Raw genomic sequence first — 13691 nt, 5'->3', positions numbered from 1 at the left:
CTCCCACCCTGGTGGGCTTGCTATGGCTTAGTGAATACATCACTTGGTTATTTCTTTGTGGGATTTCCGGTGATCTTTGGTGTTGACAAACAAGAATAGACACAATTTGTCTATCCGTACGATGGTGTAGTGGCTATAGGTGCTTGAGTGAAACTGATTAGCTAGATAGGTTCATCCCTTGTTGGATTTCTTTGATTATGTCACTAGTTTGGCATAGCCAATGTTCCCAGGGTGCTTTCCTATTTGTTTCTCTCTTGTTCACTTGCACCAATTTGGCCAGTAGCCATATGATGACTCACATATAGGGTTTCTACCCTTGTGGTGTGATTGAGATCATGCCTGTGCAATTTATGAGCAAAACCATCTGGTTTGCTCATGATGAATTGTATACCTCACTCCAGCTCCTAGATTAAAGTGTTGTTGTAGAGGTTTTGCTTCTGGTGATTTGCTTGGCTTGCCCTGCTCCTCCTTGTGGCTTGTGATTCTTGATCTGGTTCAGTGGTGAGTTTGGACAGGTTGAACAGCACTGGCTGTTCTTCTTGTTCTAGCTGTTCTTGGTGTTCTTACCCTTTGGAGATCCTGTCGATGAGCTGCTAGGGTTTCTGGCTGTGAAAAGGTTTTATATGATCCCTTGTTGGCTCCTCTGGTCGACAGCTTGGCCTGGTCATCTTGGTGACTCTCCCCTGGTCTGTGTGTGCTGTTGAGCATGCACACTGCCTGGCAAGCAGTGTGGCTGTGTGTGTGTGCACCTGATGCTCTGAACTTGGTTTGGAGATGATCAGCTCGGCAGAGCTGATCCATATCTGCTCAATTTCATTATTCTTCTAACCTGCCAAGTGGTTTTACCACTTGGCATAACTTCTCTTTTATTGTGATTATGTGCAGGGATCAAGAATGGATCAAAATTGGAATTGGAGTTCATCATACACAAGATCAAATGAAGCTGATCTTGTAGAATTTAGTCTAGGCTTATTAAATTGTAATTTTTTCTTTATTTTCCTTTCTTCTATTCTGCCCATTTATGTAATGTGTTGTATTATCCTTTTATTTCACTTATGGATATTGTAATGACATTGTAATTTGTGTGATGATCAATAAAGCTCAAAGTTTTCTCTAATGAGCTTTTCTTTAATATAATTGTTCATCTTATTTATTATTGATCATTTACTTAATGAATTTCCTCAATTGAATTATTTAAAGTAATTATTTAATGTTTGAATTTGAAATTCAAATTCAACCTTGGTTTGAATTCAACCATGTCATAACATTTAGAATTCAAACATGTGAACTCTCCCCTCTCTTCTCAAAACCCTAAACTAGTGAAGTGAGAAGCAAGTTTGTCGCACTCTCGAAACCCTAACCCTGTAAGGTGTCGAGAGAGAAACTTGTCCCCCTTCGATGCATTTTTGTTTAAAAGCGCGAAATTTCCCCAGAATTTACTATGCAATGCACATCCCTTTCTAAAATCTACCCCTCGATCGTCTCTAAACCTGGGACATTACACTTACTTACTTAAGAAATATCAATCCACCATCTATCCATAGTGACTAGTGACGGTGGAAGATAAGGATGTAACTTGCGACAGTGAAGGCACTAGCTGTTGTGAAAAATACAAACGGCACAAAATTACCTAAAACTTTTGAATCATAAAATTAACCCATAGCAACACACGGGGGTTTTTTTTTACTAGTCTATAATAAAGCAAAAAAGGAGTTCCATCATCCGTCTGTTTTTACCCCTAATTTTCTTCTAAATTACCACAGCTGCCACCGCCAAGTGAATAAAGTAAGGGGTCGTTTGGTATCCATCATTTCGGCTTGGAATCCTGGAATTCATTTTGGAATTCTGTTTGGTTGTCACAGAATTGGACGTCATTTCATTTAGTAAATCCAACAAAATGATGCCATGGGTAAACACAATTCCAAGCTGAGACCTGTCATTTGTGTTTCTCTATGGAAGTCATTTACAAATTCAATATTGAATTCTGGTGTCATTTGCAATTCCTGTGGCAACCAAACAAGTGTCCATTTCTGGAATTACAATGTAAATGAAATGAATACATGTATTCATTTCAAAATGCTACAAATGAAATGAAAGTCTGGCTTCCAAAGGACTTCTAACGGTTCGTTCGTAGGCTCCAATCTATTTGGTCTATGTACGTGAGTCAAGGCCCGTGGCGTTAAGCCAATGCCACTCAAGCCATGTAAAAAAAAAACCCAGCCAAGTCCTGTAATATCCCAGGTAATGGGGTTACAAAAATAGAGGAAACAGATGTGTGCATTGCATTCATGCATAGAAAATCTGGGGAATTTTCGCGCTTTAAAGTAAAACAATCATCATGAATCGAAGTTTCACTTGACCTTGGTGGAATTGAAGTAGATCATCAAGTCAAGCGCTATAAACCTCAATGTGACTTTGCCAAAACCTTGCTTTGGGTAGAGATGATTTGATCTAAGGGGTTAGATCAAATGGAACTAACACAACAACACTTTAATCAATGGTCAATTGTTTGATCTTATAAAAGATCATAACATGGTATTCCTTGCCATAACATAAGAACATCTATTCAATTGGAAATCAAGTAACCATAAATGGAGAAACCATTCTTCACTTATCTTTTCCACTGTCTTTAACAAATAAATATTCCTACCATGAACCTCATGGTATTTCTTGAATTAAACTCTTGAACTTAACCCCAACAAAGGCTTATCATTAAAACCTAGAGATGGGAGAAGCCTATAACCATCAAATAGATAATAATCAAACTCTAAGTTATTAACACTTAAAAGTTAAGAAACTACATTTGGGGTATAATTGAATTCACTTTAAAACTAATTACCAAATATGGTAAAACACAAGGACCTAAGTGCATGAAAGCCCCACATTCTTATTTTAAGCATAACTATTTAAATATGTGGAATATCACAAAACTAAATTCATTTACATTACGAATTATAGTTCAAACTATTTAAATAAAATAAACTATGAGTACTTTGAAACTCATATGATCATGCCTTGGTGAAATCAAATATCATCATTCAAAATTGGGGTATAATCCTTATCTTTCACATTTTGATCCCAATAATGATATAAATACCATCACATATGATATAGTGACTCAACCACAAGCATAAAATCATTCACAAGATATTTAGTAACAAAAGCCACTTGGCTATCCAAAAATAAATCACATGAGAGGATAATCTCAATGCCACATAGGATGAAAATATCTACATAGCTTGAATCCTAAGCTATGCCACCTCATGCTTAAAGGATTGCTATGGATGAGAGCATGACAACCAAGCACCTTACTCGTCAAATTAAAGCAAGAGTCATCCACCCATGTGTCATGATATTAGAGCATGCCCAAGCCTATAAAAGGAACCCTCTACCTCATTCATCTCATCATCTTGCACCATGATGCAAGAAGACCAACACATTGAGCCACTCCATAAAATAGTTAGGATCAAGATGAAGCAGCTAGGAGGTGGAGGCATGCCACAAGATGCAGGTTTATCAGAATTTCTGAAGAACAAGCTACAGAAGATAGCAAGGTAGAAATTCTAAGGAAGACCACATATATAGATAATCACATCATCATTCCTAGAGTAGAACCTTAGATTATAATCCAAGTCCTTGTGGAGTGATAGGGGTAATTGGTAAAACCATATCTAAATATTTCTAGTAATAACTTAGGAAGCCAAACCTTCATCATTATAAATTGTGTAGTGATCATAAACCCTAAGAACTTGAAGTAGAAGATATAAGCTCATAAGTAAAGCTTAGAGTTAAAGCCTATAATATATATGGTGATAAACCATTCATCATTATCACCAAAGTTAACTATAAAAAGAAGTATAGCTACTTTAGTTACTTTAACAATAGATTAAGAATATAAAAGAAATCTATTGGTATAAGATAAAACCAATTCTCAAGTCCTTAGTAACTAAAGGTGAACCTCAACTATTAAGCAAGTAACCACCTCATCATGGATAGGGAAGACTAAACCTTAGTTGGTGCATCACTTGGGAGATCATAACCATCAACCTAGTTCACATTTGAGTTCCAAACCATATGCCATTAGGTGAATATCATTAGAACTTTAGAATCGCTCACAAACTAAATCTTAGGTTTCAATTAGTGAACCTAAGATTAGCCTAGTGCTAGATACTATAATTAAAACCATATGTGTGATCAACCACTTATCCTCAGAAATCAAAACCAAACTATGCTTGAGAATAATGTTCACCCTAGGGCATTCAAGATAGAATTAGTACAATACTATTAGCAAACATGGAATAGATTTAACCTAAGACTCAACTCTTTATTAATTAAATGGGCACATAAAATAATAGGCCAATGACAACATTCTCAAACCCTAGAGCTAACTATGTGATTAAGAGCATTACCAAGACTTGGTAATATTTCTGTTATGAAGAGATCATCAATTTCCAACAACCTTAACATAATAGTTTTTCCACAAGGAAAAGGAAATTAAAATGAGAATTGAAACCCATGCCTATTTGCTAATATGAACAAGCCACAACTATGCATTATAATTCAATATAAAATATTTGTTTCAAATAAAGAATGGTGTAATAGTCCTTGCACTACATCTTAAATTCAATTAACATAACAAGAACCACTGCAAATCAAATTTGAATTCAAATCGGGTTCAAATAGAAAATATAAAACGAGAAAATAGAAAAGAGAAAAGAGGAGAAAAAACATACACTGGACCTTACCTGGTCGTGGCAGCCCACCGACGAGCCCGAGCAGCACAGCCCAAACCGCAGCCCATAAGCCAGCCCAGCAAACCACCGTAACCCTTCGCCAAAATATCAGAGAGAGGAGGTCGTCCTCATCTCTTCCTCGCGCATGGAGGCCACCACGACGCCGTGGCCAGCTTCTCCTCTCGCTGGCGATCCCTCCTTCTTCGACGACGTGACGAGGCTCGTTTCAGCGCCTATAAAAACCCCAGCATGAACCCTAGCCGGATTTTCTTCCCTCTTTGCTCAATTTCTCTTCATATCGAAACCCTAGCTAAGTCGGCCATCTCCTACCGCCGTTGATTGAAACAACCCCAAGCATCGCCATGGCCACCATCAGCTTCGCCATCCTCGACTTGCTATCCCTGCAAGGGGAATCGAGCTGCCTTGCTCGGAATCGTCTCCGACGAGCTCGTCTTCCCCGACACCGGGAGTGAGCAATTCCGGCGATGCCGTCCATCATTGACGTCGCCAGCAAGCCCTGCGTGCTCCTGGTGAGCCCTCGAATCTCGTAGCATGCCTAGCCTGCTCGATTGCATCCCGTAGCTTCGCCGTACCAATCACCTGCGAGCTCCGCCGCTCGGCCTCGCCGTCGAGCTTGCTCCGGCGACCATCTGGAGGCGGCGCTGGTACCATTAGGATCGTCGTTGCGTGCTGGTTCGAGTGGTACTATTAACCCGTCCGCGCAAGCCCGGGAACGGCGCCGTCGCCGACATCCCGCCGGCAGAGAGCTCCTCTGCCACGTCGTCGATCTTGACTAGTCTTCGCCCATGTGGCACTTGACGTGGACCACTGGCCCACTTGTCTGTGTCTGTGGGTAGCTCTCGTCTGGGTAGGTTTAGTAGTTTTCTGTTTTAATTCAAATTTCACAAATTGCTGCAACATTACAGAAATAAATCAAATTCATTTCAATTCTGAAAAATACAAATGTGATATCAAAATGATCATAAAAATAAATTCTATCCAATAAAAATATAATATGAAATTTTTAATTTAAATAGAAAATTTCATTGCTTAATACTTATTAACTAAGCCTTTTTCTTTATTCTAAATTCAAATCAAATTCAATAATTAGGAAAACTATCTTAATTAAATAAAAACCAGATAAAGTAAATAAAGAAAACATTAACACTAATGTTCTTTAGTGTAACTTATTTAAATCCTTAATATTAGAGTGATTTAAACCCTGATTAATAATTACCTTAATTATTAATTGTTAAAAAAAAGAATAAAATGCCAAATTCAATATTATTTTATTTACAAGTTACTAATAACTTCAACTTTAAATTGAAGTTATTAATCATAGGACTATATAGCAATTAGGAAACCCTAATCCCTTATGAAATGACATCACAACCTTATCATTTCATGTGGTTCCTAAAACCCTAATCCAAATAGGAACCCTAGCTCCATTACTTCATATGAACCCTAAATTGGTCCTAAACCTAAAACCCTAGTAACATGTGATCATGTTACTTCATTAGTAATCCTAGATTCATATTTAGCAACTAAATGCTTGTTCAAATCCATATAAGATATGGGAACCCTATCACTACTAATTAGTATCCCATGTGTTCATCTTCATCAGACCTAGATAATCAAATAGGATCAACCAAGTCTGAACCCTAGTTCCTATTACCAAAACCATCATCCTTAATTATCTATGCTTAGCATCAACCCATTGTGATGAACCAAATAGCAAACATGCCAATATTGAGTATCCTAATCCATACACACTAAACCCTATTAGTGTGAGATAATTATTAAACATCCTATCTAGGAACACACCATTCCTTACTTAGTGAATCTAATAGCAAACCTTAAACAACCTCAACCCTAATTTCAATACTTCTTATTACTTAAGAAGTATGTTCTTCAAAAGTTATTCTTTTAAAGAAAATAAAAATAGTCATCAACTTTGCTTAACAGGACCTATAAATCCTAGCTATCTATTACCACTAAGATATATCACCATGATAGCAACCAATAATTGCTTAAGATGCTTATGCTTCACTAAAACCATACAAGCCCTAGTTGTTGATGAATCCAACATTGTTGTGATCCATCTACTATTTACTCCAGAAACCAATTAGAACCATAGAAAACCATAGAACCCCACCAACCTAATTATCAGACTTGTTCTTTATTAAGAACATGTTCTTCAAAAGTTATTCTTCGAATTATATAATAAGTAATCATCAACTATGCACTATAGGACTTAAAATTGACAACTGCTCTTTACTTATTATACAACCACTATCCCTGGATGCATATGATTGTTACTATGCATATTACCACTTTCTTATGATTCTAAAACAACACAACCTGAATAAGAACCTTGTTTGCGAATCACTCTAAAAGTGCAACACACCCTGAACTAGTCATTACCACTCACTAATCCTAAATCATCGGGATTAGGTCACGCTTAGAGCGATTGCATCTCATACTTATGCATTATTGCATCCTTGCCAATCTTTTAAACATCGTCCTTACCGGACGATGATGCTATTTCAGAATTTGGAGTTATTGCGTATCGAAGACCTTGCCTGCATAATCTTGCAGTCAAGAAAGGCAAGTTCATCACTTGCTCATGTCATTTGAGTATTTCTATCAAATTACTTGCAAAGTATTATGGTTATCACTATTGCATAAAAAACCAAAACCACTACTTTCATAACTATGTATATGACTATGTGGTGGGCAATGGAACCATGGATTGTGTTGATATGGTGGAGGTTCCATTGCACGGGCTTATATCCATCTAGGATTAAACAACAAATGTCGCCAGTGATTCTTGTGCCGTAATATCCGTGTTAACCATAAGATCCGGAGTGGGACGGAGTAGTCAAAAGTGTTTCCACCTCTCGTTCATCAACGGATGCGCTTTACCGTAGACACTTGTATCTGTCGGGGCAAGGCTGTAGGCTGGGGAAGCCTTAAGTCCCCACGGCATAGTCCGTAGACACTTGTCGCTCGAAGTGCAAGCGGTGGGCTGGGGAAGCCTTAAGTCCCCACGGTGCTGCGGTCTATGATGGGTTGCGGCTACCGGCGAAGGAGTTTGGTTAACGAGGCCCAAGCTGTTGTCGTGGTCGGGGTCCATCCTTAAGTGGTGTAAGAGGACCGACGAGGACCCAGGGTCGGGGTATGCAACAAAGGGTGGGTGTTCGAGGTAGCGGAGGAACATGATTGGCTAGACCTTATACCGGGCCTCACACCAAAGGAAGTGTGGACGGGAAGATCACCCGTTGGCACCAAGGTTAAGATCTCTTATGGGTAAAGCAACACACCTCTGCAGAGTGTAATGAATCGTGACCTGTCACTCCTTTGTTCGGGATATGGAGCTACGAACGCGGCCGGAAAGGAGCTCCATGAAGTTCTAGTAAACCGGTGAAGGGCTGACGGACATAGTTCTTCCGAATAAAAGCAACCTCTTGAAGAAATGATTATGAAAACCTGCATTGGTATTAGACTTTACGGTCTAATGCCGTAGCTAGTGCATTAAACACCTCTTTTCTATAATGAACTTGTTGAGTACGCTCGTACTCATCCCACTCTTAAATCCCCTGCTTAGGTATGGAGGCATCGAAGGAGGATCTACAGTGAAACTCAAAGGCCGAGGAGTCAACAACTACTTCAAGAGACAGGACCCCGTCAGTGGAGTCAGATATCACATCCAACAAGGAGAAAAACATAGTTTAGCCATAGAAGGGAACTAGCTTCCTAAACCTAGCTCCTATTTAGCTAGAATCTATTCATAGCCCTATAGCTAATCAAATATTCTACAAATAGAGTTCGTGATAGAATTAGACAACGAGTCGTTCTTACGGAGTTCATTTGCGGATTTACCTCATTGTAAAGTAGGAGAGTCTGTGCTGATCTTATGTAATAGAGTCAATGTTGTAATTCTATAGACATGCCTTGGACCCGCATATGTTTCGTTGTACCACTACGAGCGATATAATACTAGTGGAACGGTGTTTCATTGGTGTTATATCAGACTTGCATACTACACCATGCAGTGGTATGCCGGGTCACCACAGTTGGTATCAGAGCAAATGCTTTGACCCCAGGATTAAAACCCTTTAAAGGAGACCTATAGGATTGGTAGTGTCTATAGGAAGTTGTCTTGGGTGAACCAAATATTCTTATGACTTGAGATGGATATTCACTTTGGAATAATCCTGACACACTTGAGTCAACCTTTCCTATCTATCTTTCCGAAGTGAAGATAGTTAGCTAATCCCAAAACATGTAGCACATCAATAAGTCCTTAAAACAATAGATGAGTAGATCACAGTTGGTATACAATACATGGTAGTCCAAAGAGAGGATACAACCATAAGGAAGATATCCTATTGGAAGATGTGTACCAACATATGATATAATTAAGTAAGAGTTATCCATAAGTGTAATAGGAGTAATATTAAGTGACAAAGATAAGCAGGATATCCTATTAGAAGATGTAAACCAATACAAGTAATAAGTAAGTAAAATTATCTAGACATGTGAAACAATTGATAGTAAGTGATAACTATAAGTTATTTAAGATAGTATAGACCATGATGAGTCAATCATGGGAAGTAAGGAAGAGAAATAGAAATAAAACATGACTACTTACTGATTAGAGATAGTAATCATATATGATTCACCTGAGAATCATTATGTGATGGAATAGAACATCATAAATATTTAGGAGAAGAACAATAAGAAGCCAGACAATAGTGTCAGAAATGTGTTCCAAAAAAAATATGGGAAGTATGCCAAGCACATCTTGACCATAGTCTTATGATAGAATCACTTGGAAGTATAGGAGCTATATTCCAAGAGTTATGTGTTTAGAGTAGCCATGCTAGAACCTAGACATATCATGTGAGATAGTCCTCAACAAAATGGAAGTTAAGTAGTATTTCCAGAGAAATTTAGGTTAACCTTAACTATCCTAGACCACTTTGTTTCAAGTTTATCTCATTGCAAATGTGCAATTAAGGTAAATGTTGAGACAAATAGTAGAGTTCCCTATATTCGTGCTAAGTATCACGATATAAACCTATATTGTGTGGTGTTATATACTACACATCTCAGCCTGATGTTTAGAGATGTCATACTCAACTATTATATTCAGGCTTATGATGATGTGTAATATAAACACAAAGCTGAATCTTCTTGGATTTTATTGGATTTTCATTGTTTGACTAGATCCATACATGAAGTTTGACTTTGATATGCAAATGCATGTTGCAATATCAAGTTCTGACTTGATGCTATAGATCTAGAGGGTAATAGTATTCGTGTGAGGAAGCGACGAATTACGGAAGATTCGAAGACAAGATGAAGGTTCATCGAGAGAAAGGAAGTAAAGTTGTGGGAAGCAACCACAATATTCAGAAGGAAGTACCAATCAAAACTCATGCTTTACCTCAACAGAGGGGTACTTTAGTACATAAGAAGCATGAAGGTGAGAAAGCTGGTGATTATGGTGAAGCTGAAGCAGATCCATAGTTAATATAGAAGAGGGAATGCATGGGAAATCACTTAGGATACTATAATCATAGTGTCAACTAGTGGTTTTCTTGCAAAATAAACCCTGAAGGAAGGAAGATAACCTATCAAAACATAGCAGATATAAGAAGATCATAGTTGATATCAAAAGACCACAATTGGTATAGTATCAATACTACGAGATAAATTAGAAGATGTCTCGTCTAGTTGATCAGAACCTATAATAGAATCCATTTTTAGATATCAAATAGCCACAGTTGGTATAATAACCACAGCTGGTATCAGTTGGTATTACAAATAGTCCACGATTTAATTAGTTGTAACAAAAGTTTGTGAACAAATAAAAATCTTATAAGCCAAATAGCTAGATCTATAAACATTTAGTCAAAGGATTCACAGTGGATGTCCACAATTGAGTGGATACACCACAAAGTTTAGAGGAATATAAATTATAAACAAGACCTAGATCAATATTCTAATCATAAGTCCAATAGTTGGAAGAAAAGGAATTGAAGACCATAAGAAAACTCTAAGGGGTAGAGTAAAGACTGAGTTGGATGTACAATAACTCAATATTTTGAGTAAGAAAGATGAAGAAGGTCTGAACTGAGCGGAAGCTCGATCTTATTTTCATAAGATTGTTGACACCACTTTCAGAAAAATGTCAGACCAGAAGCCGAGGTTTATACTTCGAGGAAGTAAGAAGTGGACTATAACTTGAGAAAGTGAGTATTATTTACTCAGAAGTACGAAAGCTCAAGTCAGCTAATGTTAAAGAAGTGGGACGAAGAAAATACCATAGACCAAATACAGCTCAAGAAGACCAAAGACCGAAGGAAATTGACTATACCAGAACCACAGACTAATAGAATGATTCCTTTCATGGAACCTAAAGAACCAAAATAGTGCACTATTGCCACCTATAAACCATGATTGGATGGACTAAATTAGTCTAATCCATTCTTAGGAAAATAAACCATCACGACCATTCCATGTTTTAGTACCTTACCAAGTACCATTATTGCAGTTTTGGTAGTAAGGGAAAACAAAGACCTATTTTATCAAATAGGAGAATGTTATCCAATTAGTCCTCAATTAAGACTGTCAGGACAAGAAGGAGTCTTAATCATTGAATCTTCAATGAGAAAGGAAACAAGCTTATAGAGTTGGAAAAAATCCATGAATCAAAGTTAGAAGCCATGATTCAGAGCCAAAACCTAATGGATTCCAGGAAGAATCTGGACAAGGGATATATTCCATTATATCCAGTAAGATCAATACGGAGTCGAGAAAAGTCGTAGTCTGCACAAGTCAGATCCACACTCCGAAACGTGAGAGAATTCAAACTTCGAGGACGAAGTTTAGTTTAAGGGGTAGAGAATGTAATATCCCAGGTAATGGGGTTACAAAAATAGAGGAAACAGATGTGTGCATTGCATTCATGCATAGAAAATCTGGGGAATTTTCGCGCTTTAAAGTAAAACAGTCACTGTAACTGAAGTTTCACTTGACCTTGGTGGAATTGAAGTAGATCATCAAGTCAAGCGCTATAAACCTCAATGTGACTTTGCCAAAACCTTGCTTTGGGTAGAGATGATTTGATCTAAGGGGTTAGATCAAATGGAACTAACACAACAACACTTTAATCAATGGTCAATTGTTTGATCTTATAAAAGATCATAACATGGTATTCCTTGCCATAACATAAGAACATCTATTCAATTGGAAATCAAGTAACCATAAATGGAGAAACCATTCTTCACTTATCTTTTCCCTGTCTTTAACAAATAAATATTCCTACCATGAACCTCATGGTATTTCTTGAATTAAACTCTTGAACTTAACCCCAACAAAGGCTTATCATTAAAACCTAGAGATGGGAGAAGCCTATAACCATCAAATAGATAATAATCAAACTCTAAGTTATTAACACTTAAAAGTTAAGAAACTACATTTGGGGTATAATTGAATTCACTTTAAAACTAATTACCAAATATGGTAAAACACAAGGACCTAAGTGCATGAAAGCCCCACATTCTTATTTTAAGCATAACTATTTAAATATGTGGAATATCACAAAACTAAATTCATTTACATTACGAATTATAGTTCAAACTATTTAAATAAAATAAACTATGAGTACTTTGAAACTCATATGATCATGCCTTGGTGAAATCAAATATCATCATTCAAAATTGGGGTATAATCCTTATCTTTGACATTTTGATCCCAATAATGATATAAATACCATCACATATGATATAGTGACTCAACCACAAGCATAAAATCATTCACAAGATATTTAGTAACAAAAGCCACTTGGCTATCCAAAAATAAATCACATGAGAGGATAATCTCAATGCCACATAGGATGAAAATATCTACATAGCTTGAATCCTAAGCTATGCCACCTCATGCTTAAAGGATTGCTATGGATGAGAGCATGACAACCAAGCACCTTACTCGTCAAATTAAAGCAAGAGTCATCCACCCATGTGTCATGATATTAGAGCATGCCCAAGCCTATAAAAGGAACCCTCTACCTCATTCATCTCATCATCTTGCACCATGATGCAAGAAGACCAACACATTGAGCCACTCCATAAAATAGTTAGGATCAAGATGAAGCGGCTAGGAGGTGGAGGCATGCCACAAGATGCGGGTTTATCGGAATTCCTGAAGAACAAGCTACAGAAGATAGCAAGGTAGAAATTCTAAGGAAGACCACATATATAGATAATCACATCATCATTCCTAGAGTAGAACCTTAGATTATAATCCAAGTCCTTGTGGAGTGAGAGGGGTAATTGGTAAAACCATATCTAAATATTTCTAGTAATAACTTAGGAAGCCAAACCTTCATCATTATAAATTGTGTAGTGATCATAAACCCTAAGAACTTGAAGTAGAAGATATAAGCTCATAAGTAAAGCTTAGAGTTAAAGCCTATAATATATATGGTGATAAACCATTCATCATTATCACCAAAGTTAACTATAAAAAGAAGTATAGCTACTTTAGTTACTTTAACAATAGATTAAGAATATAAAAGAAATCTATTGGTATAAGATAAAACCAATTCTCAAGTCCTTAGTAACTAAAGGTGAACCTCAACTATTAAGCAAGTAACCACCTTATCATGGATAGGGAAGACTAAACCTTAGTTGGTGCATCACTTGGGAGATCATAACCATCAACCTAGTTCACATTTGAGTTCCAAACCATATGCCATTAGGTGAATATCATTAGAACTTTAGAATTGCTCACAAACTAAATCTTAGGTTTCAATTAGTGAACCTAAGATTAGCCTAGTGCTAGATACTATAATTAAAACCATATGTGTGATCAACCACTTATCCTCAGAAATCAAAACCAAACTATGCTGAGAATAATGTTCACCCTAGGGCATTCAAGATAGAATTA

Source organism: Lolium rigidum, chromosome 7 (assembly GCF_022539505.1).
Source record: "Lolium rigidum isolate FL_2022 chromosome 7, APGP_CSIRO_Lrig_0.1, whole genome shotgun sequence".
Lineage (NCBI taxonomy): Eukaryota > Viridiplantae > Streptophyta > Magnoliopsida > Poales > Poaceae > Lolium > Lolium rigidum.
The sequence above is the reverse complement of the archived record's forward strand: the minus strand, read 5'-3'. Positions refer to the sequence as shown.